This window comes from Protopterus annectens, chromosome 10.part0 (assembly GCF_019279795.1).
Source record: "Protopterus annectens isolate FY-2018-M chromosome 10.part0, PAN1.0, whole genome shotgun sequence".
Classification (NCBI taxonomy): Eukaryota; Metazoa; Chordata; order Ceratodontiformes; family Protopteridae; genus Protopterus; species Protopterus annectens.
Window position 1 is genome coordinate 913,093,373 of NC_056744.1, and position 13,109 is coordinate 913,106,481.

Below are 13,109 nucleotides of genomic sequence, written 5' to 3' on the forward strand. Positions count from 1 at the left end.
CAGTTGTTCTGGGTTAGATTGTATGTCAGAAGATTTAGATTGGCCAGCACCTAGAAGGAGTTTATGAACTTTTAGGCCTAGTTCCTGCTGGGAAGTCTGTGGACTCATTGCAGTTTGTTATTTTCTTCATGGTTTTACAGAACAACTTAGGTGATTCTGTCTGAGCCCTGAGAATTATTCTAATATAAGTAGATGTGGCTGCGTTGGTGGCAATCTACAGTTTTGAGCTACTAAAAAAGATATCTTCTAGCAAACATAAAAAATATGTTTTTCTACAGTTTAGAAAAAGTGTTTTAATATATATTCCTGAATGCAATCTCACATTAAAATACTGTGCATGTAAATTTAAGGAATATTTTGTAGGTGCTTATTCTGTGTTGTGATGCTAATTTCAAATCCTGAGAGTTGCTTTGTTGTGATTAGTGGCCCACTAATATGCTGTCTGCAAGAGTTACTTAGAATTAGTTGCTGTTTCCACTTAAGACAATTTACAAATCTAAAATCACTGATCAGTTAATGTAATGAAACATACTAGATAAATCATAAAAAGCAATGTATGTTTTCAGTAACAGATTTTTAGTACTGAATAATAAAATATTACCATTTCTGCAGAATACAGTAATCTGAATTATAAACATTCAGTATGTTAAGAATTTAACAATACTTAGGTAATAGCATATTATATACTTTGGCTAATAAAGTTTGCATTTGTTATGTTTAGTATTATATGCAACCATACACAAAGTTTAACTTATCTTCATAATTCTGTATTATGTACTAACTATATTTTGCATTCTACATTAGTGTGTTGGATAACTTTCAAAATACCTTTGTTTTATTTTCCCTTCAGCACCCATACATATATTTTCTTAATAATAATATATATATATATATATATATATATATATATATATATATATATAATTATTAATTCTATACTCCCTCTCCTGCCTTTTTACCTCCTAGAAAATGTATGTTAGTATAAAATGGCAACTATTTTGAAATAGAATGAAAGCTTGTTTTTTTCCTTAACCATACATTTGTTCTTAGTTTTGTGTTTATTACTTCATCTATTACAAAAGGGAGATGTGATAGAAAAGAAATGCATAATAAGTGCTGACGTGTTTGCTATGGATAAATGCTGCCTCTTCCTACAGTCTGTCTGTCTGACATGCTTATTATATCACTTTGTTTTTACAGCAGTGTGATACATTTGTTGGTCAGAGTGTCTGAAGTATGGATTCATTTCAAGACTAATTCAACAAGTTTATATACTTTGAATAAAGCTAAACAGGGTCAAAATACAAATGTGGAAATAATATCTAAGACAGAAAGCCAGGAATGTACATCAAGCTATCTGGGTAATCCTGTATGAGAGTACCTCGCAGGATACACAATAGCAAGTCCTGCCATATCCTTGAATATTCATGTAGATGGCATCATGGTCCACATGAATATTCATCGAGGGGGCAGTATAATTACCTGTTGTATTTAGTGCTTTTGATTTTTGAAGGTGGGCTGTGACCCCCTAAACCCTCCCACATCCCACCTAAATTATATATACCAACTCTGAGATAGCACTACATTAAGGAAAAGGGTCATCATATCACCATCAGCTCTGCACAACCATCATTTGCATACAACACCACAGCTATTTCGGATGTCAATCATGCAAGTCAGGCCCATGACACACCCAAATCTGTGTGAACTTCACTGAGAGGTATGCTCGTACAGGATCACCGCTATCTGTATACTCAAAGTAAAACTGCACTGCACAGCGGACAGTCTTACATCTTTCCTGTGCAAAGTTATAAAATATGAAAAATCACCCATGCAATGAGTGGTATTTCAGTATTAATATATGAATTTTGCTGGTATGGTACATTTATTGTGGTTTTATATCTTAATGTGAAAATAAACTGGTAGAGAAAAAAACAGACCTCTTCAGAATGGCATCTCAGAAGTCATTCTCTGTGTTACAATAAGCGTTTCACAGAGGATTAGCAAATTATATAAAACTATTGCTGTAAAATGTAAATAACATTCTTCCTTTATGTTTTGCAAGCTGCATAGCTTTGTCAGCTAGTAACATCACAACTTTAAATAAAACAGCAAGCATATATTAATACAAATATTTTTAGTTAGTTGACTGATGTTGGTCCTTAACTGTTTCGTAGGTAATATAACATAATGTTTTTATCCCCTTTCACCTTCTATGCTTGCCAAACATCACCCATTCCTGTTGATCTTTCATCCATTCATTACCCAGCAACTGTAAATCCCCAGCATGAAGGGAAAAGCCAAGCAGAAGGCCTATAATCTAGGCAGCAATTGCAGTGTTGTGTGCACTTTCCTGTACCTAACAATGAAAGCTAAAAGGGTGTTTCCATTTTTAGGTCCTAATTTCATCCCTTGCTGCTGATAAGTGCAGTCGCATCACCTTGAAGACCTACCATACCCCTGCAATGGCATGTGCATATTATCACCCATACTCACCATAAGGGTTACTGTTACTAGCTTAATAGCACCAAGTGCAAATTCTAGTTCATGGCTGCATTTTTGGTGTCTGCAAGCCTGTACACATGGTGGTAAGCAGCCAACCTGACCACCACTACCTCCCATTTTGATTGGAGATGCAGTATCAACTATTCACTCTCATCCTTTCCCCACCATCCTCATTCACTGCACAAGCTACTATTTGAACTCAGAGTCATTTATGTCATAGTTACTGCTTTATCATGCTGCCATTTAGTGCTGGCCACTTAGTGCAACATAAGTCAGAGTTAATTAAATATATCTAGATAGTCTAAACAAGGTTGTAAATGGTATGCAGTTTTTAACATTAATTGCCCATGAGAATATCTAGAGAAAAATAGCTTGCATGTTTTACAGGAAACAGAGCTATAAATTATGATGAATGTCAGGAGTGTTGACATGGGCGTACTGCAATAGAACATACAGTCTGTGTGACTTTATTACAAAAGCAGTTATAGTACATGAATTTTGCAATTTATTTTGAATGTCTAAACTCTCTTTATTCTCATGTCATGTACAGTATTTAACATTTTAGGCTGCTAGAAAAGTGCTTTAATATCCTATGCATCCATTTTGAATTTTATCTTTGCTATGCAATTAATTAAATGGCCCCAGAGAACTATGCTCACAAATCTTGTTAGTTGCTGAAGCCTGAAATAAAGGCTTGTCCCTTTCTTACCCAGGCTAGAATAATATTTGCATATCCCCACCTGTGATGGGTAATAAGTACCTGCCACAAATCAGCATTATGAATTTTGTACGCCTAACAAAACCACAGGGGAAATTATACCTCAGACATTCCATAATAATTGCAGCTAAGCTGTTTAGTGCCATCTACTTATTCTGCCTGAAGTGTTTTAAGCAGCAGTAATAGTAATGAATTCAGGCAGACTTTCAGAGGAAATTTTCTTCATACCTACATGCCATGCTTTTGTATTTGTGTGTGTGTGTGTGTGTGTGTGTGTGTGTGTGTGTGTGTGTGTGTGTGTGTGTGTGTGTGTGTGTGTGTGTGTGTGTGTGTGTGCATCTGTGTCTGTGCTCCTGTTTTAAATGCTTACTGATGCATTTCTAGTACTCATACTTTTATGTTGAAATCTTCAATGCATATATAAACTGGATGCTGGATATATTATTTTATGTGGAATAGCAAGTGTGTGACTTTATAGTAAGAAGGTTTGGGGTGTCTAAATCATGTCACCTTTCAAGGCATTGAACAATTTCTACTAGTAGTTTCCAGCCTGATGGTCAGGTTTTACAGGCAAAAACATGTGCAAGATAATAAGCGGACAGTAGTGGCGACTGTGACAGCATATACTTGCTTAAATGCAAATGAGCACATATGTAGTTATGTATCATTTCATGTTCTAGATGTGCACTTGTGTGTACTTACATACACATACATATGCACATGTGCACTTACATACACGTACACACACACACACACACACACACACACACACACACACACACACACACACACACACGCACATATATACAGTCACTTGCACCAACAAACACACACATATATCTGACAGCACATATACATACACACATGCGTGTGCACACACATACACATTCACTCATTCTCTGTTGTTCTTCTGTGATTCTACCACATATGTTGAAACATTAACAAAGTGCAGTTTTGTCCATTAAGAAAAACAAAAAAGGAATATAATTAGTAACCTACCAAGGAAACTCAAACTACTGCTTTGTCTGGCATTGGTAAACATTGTGAGATGGCTAGCAGTAGGAGACATGAACTGTTATATCTTGTCATTTGAAGAGACTGCTATCTGAGAGAAAGCTGCAGTGTTTTAAAATGTAGAAATGTTGTCACTTCAAGTGGTGCCTGATTTAGTCTAAGTGGTACGGACCATTATTTTGAACAAAATAAACAGAGAAAGTGATTTGTTCCTTTTTCAGTGTCTACAGTCTGAGAAGTATGCAGAATGTTAAAGTAATAACCCATATAATCCTTTCATAAAATGTTGATCAATGAGGAAGGAGACAGGTCAAGCAGAGAGAAGAAGTCAAATGATGCTGCTTAATTCTGGCCTTGCTAATTCATAGGATCATAGGAGATTACTAGGCTATTGACCCGGAGGTCATTTTAAGCGTAGCCATTTCATCTCAATGTAATACCACAGAAATGCTAGTGAATACCCAAGATTGCATTTAGTGATGACTGTCCATGTCCAGGACGGTTGCAGGATCTATTCCCAGTAAGAATTTACAGGGCCCCATCCACTCATCCAGGTTTCTCTTGAACAGTGTCATATTGGTGCTCTGTTTCACATGAATTGGTAGCCTGTTCCAAAGATGCGGCAGTTGCTGGGAGATAAATCTGTCCCTCCAGTATGTCCTATAATAGTTGCAGGTCCCCAAAACAGGTAGCCCTAGTCCCATTTGATTTGCAGATATGCAGCAAGTTCATTAGTTTTGGGTCTTGGATTGCTTTGTAGGACATGGACTTTAGTCAGTCTGAGTAAGGCACATGCTGGAGCCCCTTGATCTTCTTTGTCAGAAACCTCTGAGGTCTCTCTAATTGCTGCAGATGCTTAGTACTGTACATGCCAAATGGAGCATTATACTCAATTATGGGCCAGATAAGTGCCGAGTATAGGGGGTTATAACTTATTTTGCTCTCAAGGTGATGCCTTTAGTAATCAAGTGTGCTACGTAGAAAGCTTTCCTTACTACAGTAGACACATGGTGGTCGAAGTTAAAGTCAGTCAACTTGCGATCCCAGGTCCCTTATCATGTCATGGATACTTAGGGTATTGTTCTTGATTTGATAGTGTGAAGGGACATTGTTTGTGCCGAAGAAAATGATGATGCATTTCTTTGCATTCAGTTTGAGACCGTGACTAATACACCAGTTGTTGGTCTGTGTGAGACCATCCTGGAGTATATTGACATCATATGGGGATTCAATGATTGCATTTCATTTGCAGTCATCTGCAAACCTGGTCAGCCACAACCTCTTAGTTTTGACCTGAACTTCTGAGAAGTATATACCAAACAGTAGGGGGCCCAACACTGACCCCTGTGGCACTCCACTGGTAACAGGTCTGCTGGTTGATGTAGAGGCACTAACTTTGATAGTGTGTGCCTGGTTTGTGAGCCAGTTGGCAACCCATCTTACAGCAAAGGGGTTTACATTCAGTTTGCTAAGGTTATTGGTAAATCCTGAATGTGGGATTGTGTCGAAAGCCTTTGCCAGGTTGTGGTATACTGTGTGCACAGATTTTCCCTTGTCAATGGCCTTAGTCACATTTTCAAAGAAATTGATTAGATTTAACAGGTAGGATCTGCCCTTCATGAAGCCGAATTGGGTAGGATCCAGGGTTTGGAGGTCACCTATGTCTTTATGTATGAGGTCTATAATAATACATTCCATTGTCCTACAGATGATGCTGGTCAGGCTTATGGGTCTGCAATTGTCTGAGTCTGTTGCTAGGCCACCTTTGTGGAGGGGAATAACTGTTGCTGTTCTTTATTCTGCAGGAACAAAGGCTGTGGTTAGGCTATGATTGAAAAGGGTACTTAATGGTGATGATAATTCATTTTTAGCCTGTTAAGAAGACAGCCTGAAATGTTGCCTGGTCCCATACATGCTGTGTTTTTTGCCTTGGAGAAGGCTTTGAAGATCTGCTCTTCAGATATGTAGGGTGGGAGGGAGTTTGGGGAAGGTTTGACGTAAGTTAGGAGGGGATAAGGGAGTGCTATTTTTGCCCACCCTATCCTTGAGCAGGTTTGCTATCTCTGTGGGATCAGTGTGTGTGATACCATTGGCCACTACTTCTGCACATGCTTGAGTCCTACCCTTTTGGTTACATACTGTACATATCTGTAAAAGGCCTTATGGTTATCCTTGGCTGTACATGCTAAGTTTCTGTCAAAGGAGTCCTTGGAGCATTTGACAAGTTCTCTTATTTGCCTGTTGAGGCTTAGGAGGGTGGTTTTCCATTGTTGGGACCTTGTCTTTGTTTTCTTGGACAGCAACTTTTTGCATTTATGATAAAGTTTGTTGATGCTGGATGCCCACCACGAAAGCTTGTTTTTACTTGGGGCCCTGGCTTTGATTTTTTCAGGTACGGCTGAGTTTATACACTTATACAAGTGATTGTACAGGGCTTTAGTGTAAGCTTCGGCATAGTTACCACTTCTAGTCTGGAGTGGGGCTTGGAATGAATTTATAGCTTCACCTAGTAGAGTATAGTTTACCTTGATGAAGTATTTTAACTTGATTTCACCCTTTGTGAGTTCTGGTCCCAGTGCCAGCTCAAAGATGACTGATTTGTGGTCAGTTTTAACTTATGAGTGTCTGACAGTTGTGGCAGTGCATCTGTTTGACATGATTTTGAAGACCAGATCCAGAATGTTTGTTTCCCTTTTCGGTGTATGGAAAATTTGTTCCAGGGCATTTGAAATAACAAAGTCAAGGAACTTTTACGCTACAGAGTTAGGACTAGAGTAGGTTTCCCAGTTGATGGTGGGATAATTGAAATCTCCATAACCATTGTGTTCAGTAAAATTTGGATTGTCTCCAGTTTGGTCAAATAGGCTTTGTGGGTGTCATGACCAAGGAAGAGGATCTATAACTGCCTATGACTTGGATGGGGGTCTTATTCACTGTAACCTGGACCTGTAGTTACTCCATGGAGTTGTCCAGTCTGACTAGACGGGAGGTGAATTTATCTGTAATATAGATTGAAACACTGCGTCCTTTGGTTTTCACATGTTGATTTTGCAGTCTAAAGGTGTGGAAGGCATTGTAGCCTTCCAAGGCTGGGATAATCTCTGAGACTTTGAACTAGGTTTCTGTGGCTGCACAGACATCTACATCTTCTAGTGACAGAATTACTTCTAGGGAGTGCAGTTTTTGGTTTAAGCTCCTAGCATTTAGCAGCATGACCCTTATTTTGTTCTGACTGGTTAATTTCATGTTGATAAAGTTTTCAAGACCTTGTCTAAAAATGGCATTATTGGGGGAAGCAAGAGCCTTTGCCAGCAGCCAAAAGCCTAGAGGTACCAGGTGAAAACCGTATCTGGCAAAGCAGCAATGTTTGTCAACCATGGCTTCCCAGGCTGACAGGAACTGGATCCCCTTTGAATAACACCAAAAACTGAGAATTATTGAAATCAATATTTTTTTGTTTATACTGTGGCATCATTTTAGGTGCATGTAGTATGCTGCTCAAGGCTAGGGACATACCTGCTTGGGACAAATACTCAGAGCTCAACCATGTCTTTATTCATATAGTCCAGTGAAGTACATCTGTGGTCATTCACACCAATATGAACTATGACAGTCATAACTACTTGTTGCCGAGAGACCTGAGTGCATATACGATCTCATGAATCCTGGCACCGGACAGGCAGCTGACTATGATGCTTTCCTTGTGCAACCTGGTGAGTTGGACATCCATGTACCTCACTACTGAGACTCCAATGACAAGAAAATTGAGAAAATTTTGAGTGTTATGCCTTACTGGCTTGGTGGGAGAGACATTGGTGTTGCTATGTGTCATGGGTGCTGTGGGGACTGTGTTATTTGTAGCAGTCTTGTGTTTTGGAGGTAGTCCAGAGCCATCAGTTGTTCTAATTTAATTTAATGCTGCTAGTAAAGCTTTCACATTCAAAACGCTTCTTCAGGCAGTGCAACAAACACATTAAAAAGAATATTATTTAAATACATAGTATAACTCATGTGACATCAATACAATTAAGATCAATTAGAAATTTAAAAACATACTACTATCAAATATACACTCGACCAAATATACATAAAAAGCAGTCTAAAATTAAAAATACTACCTTATTCTGTTATGTAAGTCCTTTAAAACTGGTTTTATGTTAACAAATTCATTTAATCCAGGCAGATGACGTGACCTAAAGTGTACAATCCACTTGTTTTCTTCATTCTCAGTATGATTTTTTATATCACCACCTTGAAGCTGAGGGAGAATGACACTCAAAATTATAAATTTAAACACGTGTATTATCAGTATTCTGTATGTGCTTAAAAAGTGCTTGTAACATAACCTATGTTTTAAGTTACAAGATCTCTTGTAACCAAAGCAAGGACCTTCCTCAATCAAATTCCCAGGTTCTGGAACATACGATAAAAATGACCAATGCTTTCTAATATCTCTGACCTTGAGGTATTACGGTCAAATGTAAATATAACATGGCAAGTGCTACCAATTTTATTTTCAGTTTATTTTCTACTTGTAATAGAGGACATAACAGCAGTACTGTCAAAGTGTATTTCTTTAAAAAAATGGGTTTAAATGCAGATGTTTAAAAAAATGGGTTTAAATGCAGATGTCACTTCCCTCTCATTAAGTACAGTTTGATGATTACTCCTTCCATAAAATTATTAACCACAAAATTAGTTTGATTTAAAAACTCATTGTCATCTGTGTTTAATTGTGACAATCTGCCCATTTGATTTCAAACAATATTATTAAAAATGAATGGTGGAGGCATACTTTGTCTAGATAAATATGTCAAGGGACAGATTCAAACCACTTTATATACTAAAGAAGTTAAAAGGTGTACATATTTATCACACACACTTGTAGTAGATGTAATTTTTGTATATATATATATATATATATATATATATATATATATATATATATATATATACTGACAAAACTATTACACATCCCCTTTTTAATTCTTGTTTTATTTTAAAGGCATATGGCACTTGTGACACTAAGAATTTAGTTTATTTAGAAAAATGTTGCAAGTGTCCTGTATATTATATAGGCAAAACTAATCATCGATTAAAAGATAGAATATGCAGCCATCTATCTGAAATATGAAGGGGTGTGGATAATAATGCACTTTTTAAGCACATACAGAATACTGATAATACGTGTTTAAATTTATGATGTTGAGTGTCATTCCCCTTCAGCTTTGAGGTGGTGATATAAAAAATGCTTTAGGTCACATCATCTGCCTGAATAAATTAATTTGTTAGTATAAAACCAGTTTTAAAGGACTTACGTAATAGAGTAAGGTAGTATTTTTAACTTTATACTGTTTTTTATTTATATTAGGTCAAATCTATATTTGATAGTAGTATGTTTTTAAATTTCTAATTGATCTTATTTGTATTGATGTCACATGATTTACTTATTTATTTATTTATCTATTTGACATTTGTTAACTGGGTTGGTCTGACTGGGCAAGATGCCCTTTTTCAGCAGAGACCCGAGGAGAAAAGTTCCATTACAAAATTTAGAAATACAGTGATAAATACAAAAACTTAAGGAAAAGTGTCATTAAACTTTATACAGAGTAACTGAAGTGTTACAAAAACATAGAAAAGACATTTTAGTAAATCTTAGGTATTTTACACTAAAATTTAAAAGTAAAAGGATTAAAACAAATTTGAGATTGGAGAGTTCAGCAGGACAGTCGTATTAAACTGCATTAGGAGGAATAAGGAACTTGAGGAGCAACTGAGGTGGAGATTGGAGGGAAGTCAGTGGTGAAGGAAGAATGAAGGGGGAAACTAGCGGTTTAAAAGGGGGAGAGTAGTGGATCAGGAAGAAATATTAGAGATTAGAGTTGAATATGGAGATGAGGTAGAAAAGTAAAGGGAGGCTTAGCTGAAAGAGAGAGAGGCAAGGCGGAAGAAGTTCAAGTGGCGTCATTACAGGAGCAGATCCAAGAGGGATGCAGGAATTCCTTTAATGCTATTTTAAAACTTTTAAAAATATATTTAAATAGTGCTCTTTATAATGTGTTTGTTGTACTGCCTGAAGAAGTGTTTTGAATGTGAAAGTTTTACTAGCAGCATTAAATTGCATTTATACAGCTCGTGGCTCTGGACTGCTTCATTTTTGTACTGGTTTCTCTATATTTGTTTTGTCTGAACTTGCTTCTCAGGTTTTTGTTTCTGTACTATTGTGCTTTGGAGGTCTCTGGTGTTTAGGTAAGTCTTCAGAGAGAACCTCCGTGTATGTGGATTTATGTGCTTGATGTGTACTATGTGTATGAGTAGTGGAATGTGTATGAGTTGTGGTACTATGAGCATATGTAGTGCTGGGTGAGTTGATATCCTTCTCTGTTTTACTCTTTTGAGTGAGAGAGAGCATGGATTCTAGATTCTTGGTGTAAATAATTTTCTCAAACTCTGTACTAGAGTATGTTATTAGTAGAAGGTTGTCTGTGTACACGAGGCAATTGCTACACTGGCTCAAGAGACCCAATTCAACAAGGTTGGCAGGAGAAACAAGGGTAGTACAACTGTCCATAATACTAGGCTGAAGACTGTTGTCCCTATGTGTGGCTATTCAGAATCTATCCTGCTGGAGGTCAGTGGATGGATATTTCTGCCTGCATTTTAGGGAAACTTTGTTGCAGTCATATGACAGTGCTACACATTTTGGAGTGCTTAATAATATAAATATTTCATGTACTTCAAACTTATTTCAGGGCTATTGTATGACTGTCCATTTACAGAAATGTGTCTGAAAATGATTAGAATACAGATTCTTTTGAAAATAGCCTTGTAAAGTCAGAACTGAAGGCTAAGCACTAGAGAGTACACAGCATGGTATGTATATCAGGAGCGACAATCTGGAGTGTCTTGTTTTGAGTTCTTGTTGAAACATACCCCCGGATTCACTAATCTTCCATGCAGGACTAGTCTAGTCTTGCACGGAAGTGGCCATTTAGGAGGAGGATGGCAGCATGCCAAGCATATTAATGAAGGCATTCTGCCTGACCTCCTAATCCTACACAGAGCTTGGACAAGTGCAGGGGGCATGTCTGAGAGCAGATCTCACAGAACAAACATGCCCCTGCAAAGTAGAACAGCAGAAACTATAAATAAATGAGCGAGACCACTCATAGGTGTCCACATATTCCCACCAACAGTCCCCCATGCATATAACAGCAACAGGACATAAAAATAAAAAGAAGTAACCCCTGTAATTATTTTTAAAACTCCGAGCACAGCTAAATGTAGGTGCATGGGTGTGCCTATCGCTTTGCTATGGTTAAAGCAGCTTAAAAGGCTGAAGAGGATAACAAGGAAGATATATGGAAATGAAGCAACACAGCAACAGTGTAGTGGTCAGAGCATCTGCCTAATGAGTCGGCATTCCCGGTTTGAGTCCCACTGCAGCATATACCATTTTCCATGTGAAATCTGTATACGAACATTTATTTACATTTTATTGCTGTATAACCTACTAAATAACATTTAAATGTGAACTGGAGTACTGCATGAAATGCACATGTGAAGAGTCAGTACCATAATGAATAAGTAAGCAGGTGTAAGCACAGATAAGCAGTAGTAAGCATATGTAAGCACTAGTAAGCATATGCAAGTGCGTTTGGGCAGGGTGAAGCAGCGCCAACACAGATTAAGCAAAGGAGAAGCTAACTGTATCTAAGACACTGTGAACAGAAGTCAGAAGTGCTTACTTCTGCACAAAACCGCTTACAACCGCATGAAAGTGCCTTAAGCACACCGTATCCAATGGCCGGTGTTCTGCCCAGCAGCAAAACAAACTCTGCAAGGCCGGACCCCAGGACCATGCACACCATACACAAAACGATTTACCACTAAGCCATGCCAGATATGCATAAATTGTATGTTGTCAGAAACATAACCCCAGCCCAGTCATGCAACTGTACAGAGAATGTATACATACAGCTAGATGGGTGTGTGTCCGCAAATATATCACTAACTAAATGGATACAACATATCTATAGATATAGTCACACACATATATATATATATATATATATATATATATATATATATATATACATATATATAAATATCCAGATATATATATATATATATATATATATATATATATACAAATATATGAACAGATATACAAGCAAATGCTGACAACTACACATATATATGTCAACATCTATATGTCCACATATACACATCAAGTGACATATGTACGCAGATATGTCTCTGTAGGTATATTCTGACATATTAAGACATATGTAAGCAAATATATATACCCACAGAGGTATATATGGCCAGACATCTGTAGATACCAATGGTAGATGAATAGAAACATATGTCCACATGCACCGTCAGTAGGCCTGAGAGGCCCCAAACAATATATGTTATGTACGAATTTGCATCCCCCCCGCCCAGCCAAAAACATCCACCCTCAATACACTACCAAGCTCATAGTATTGTACATCTGTCATTGAACTAGGGAATTAAATCAGCCCTCTGTTATGTGTCACATGTCGACATCACATACCCCTCACCCCCACCCACTAGGTGGGCCGAACAGTACAGGCCCATCCAACCCAGGCCATCCCCAACCCATACATGCATAACCCACAGTACTGCTACCCCCCACACGCAGCCACCACCCCTACCCTGGTTACAGGCCCATAGCTACCACACCATCACACATTGCCCCCCCCCCTCGGGACCCATCCTGTATGATGTCCCGACCCAAGTATCCTAGATGTGGCACACACCGGAGACCATACACATAGCCAGGGGTACCTATGTAACCCTGGGTGTAGACAAAGGTTGAATACCCAATGTTTGGGTTGTCCTG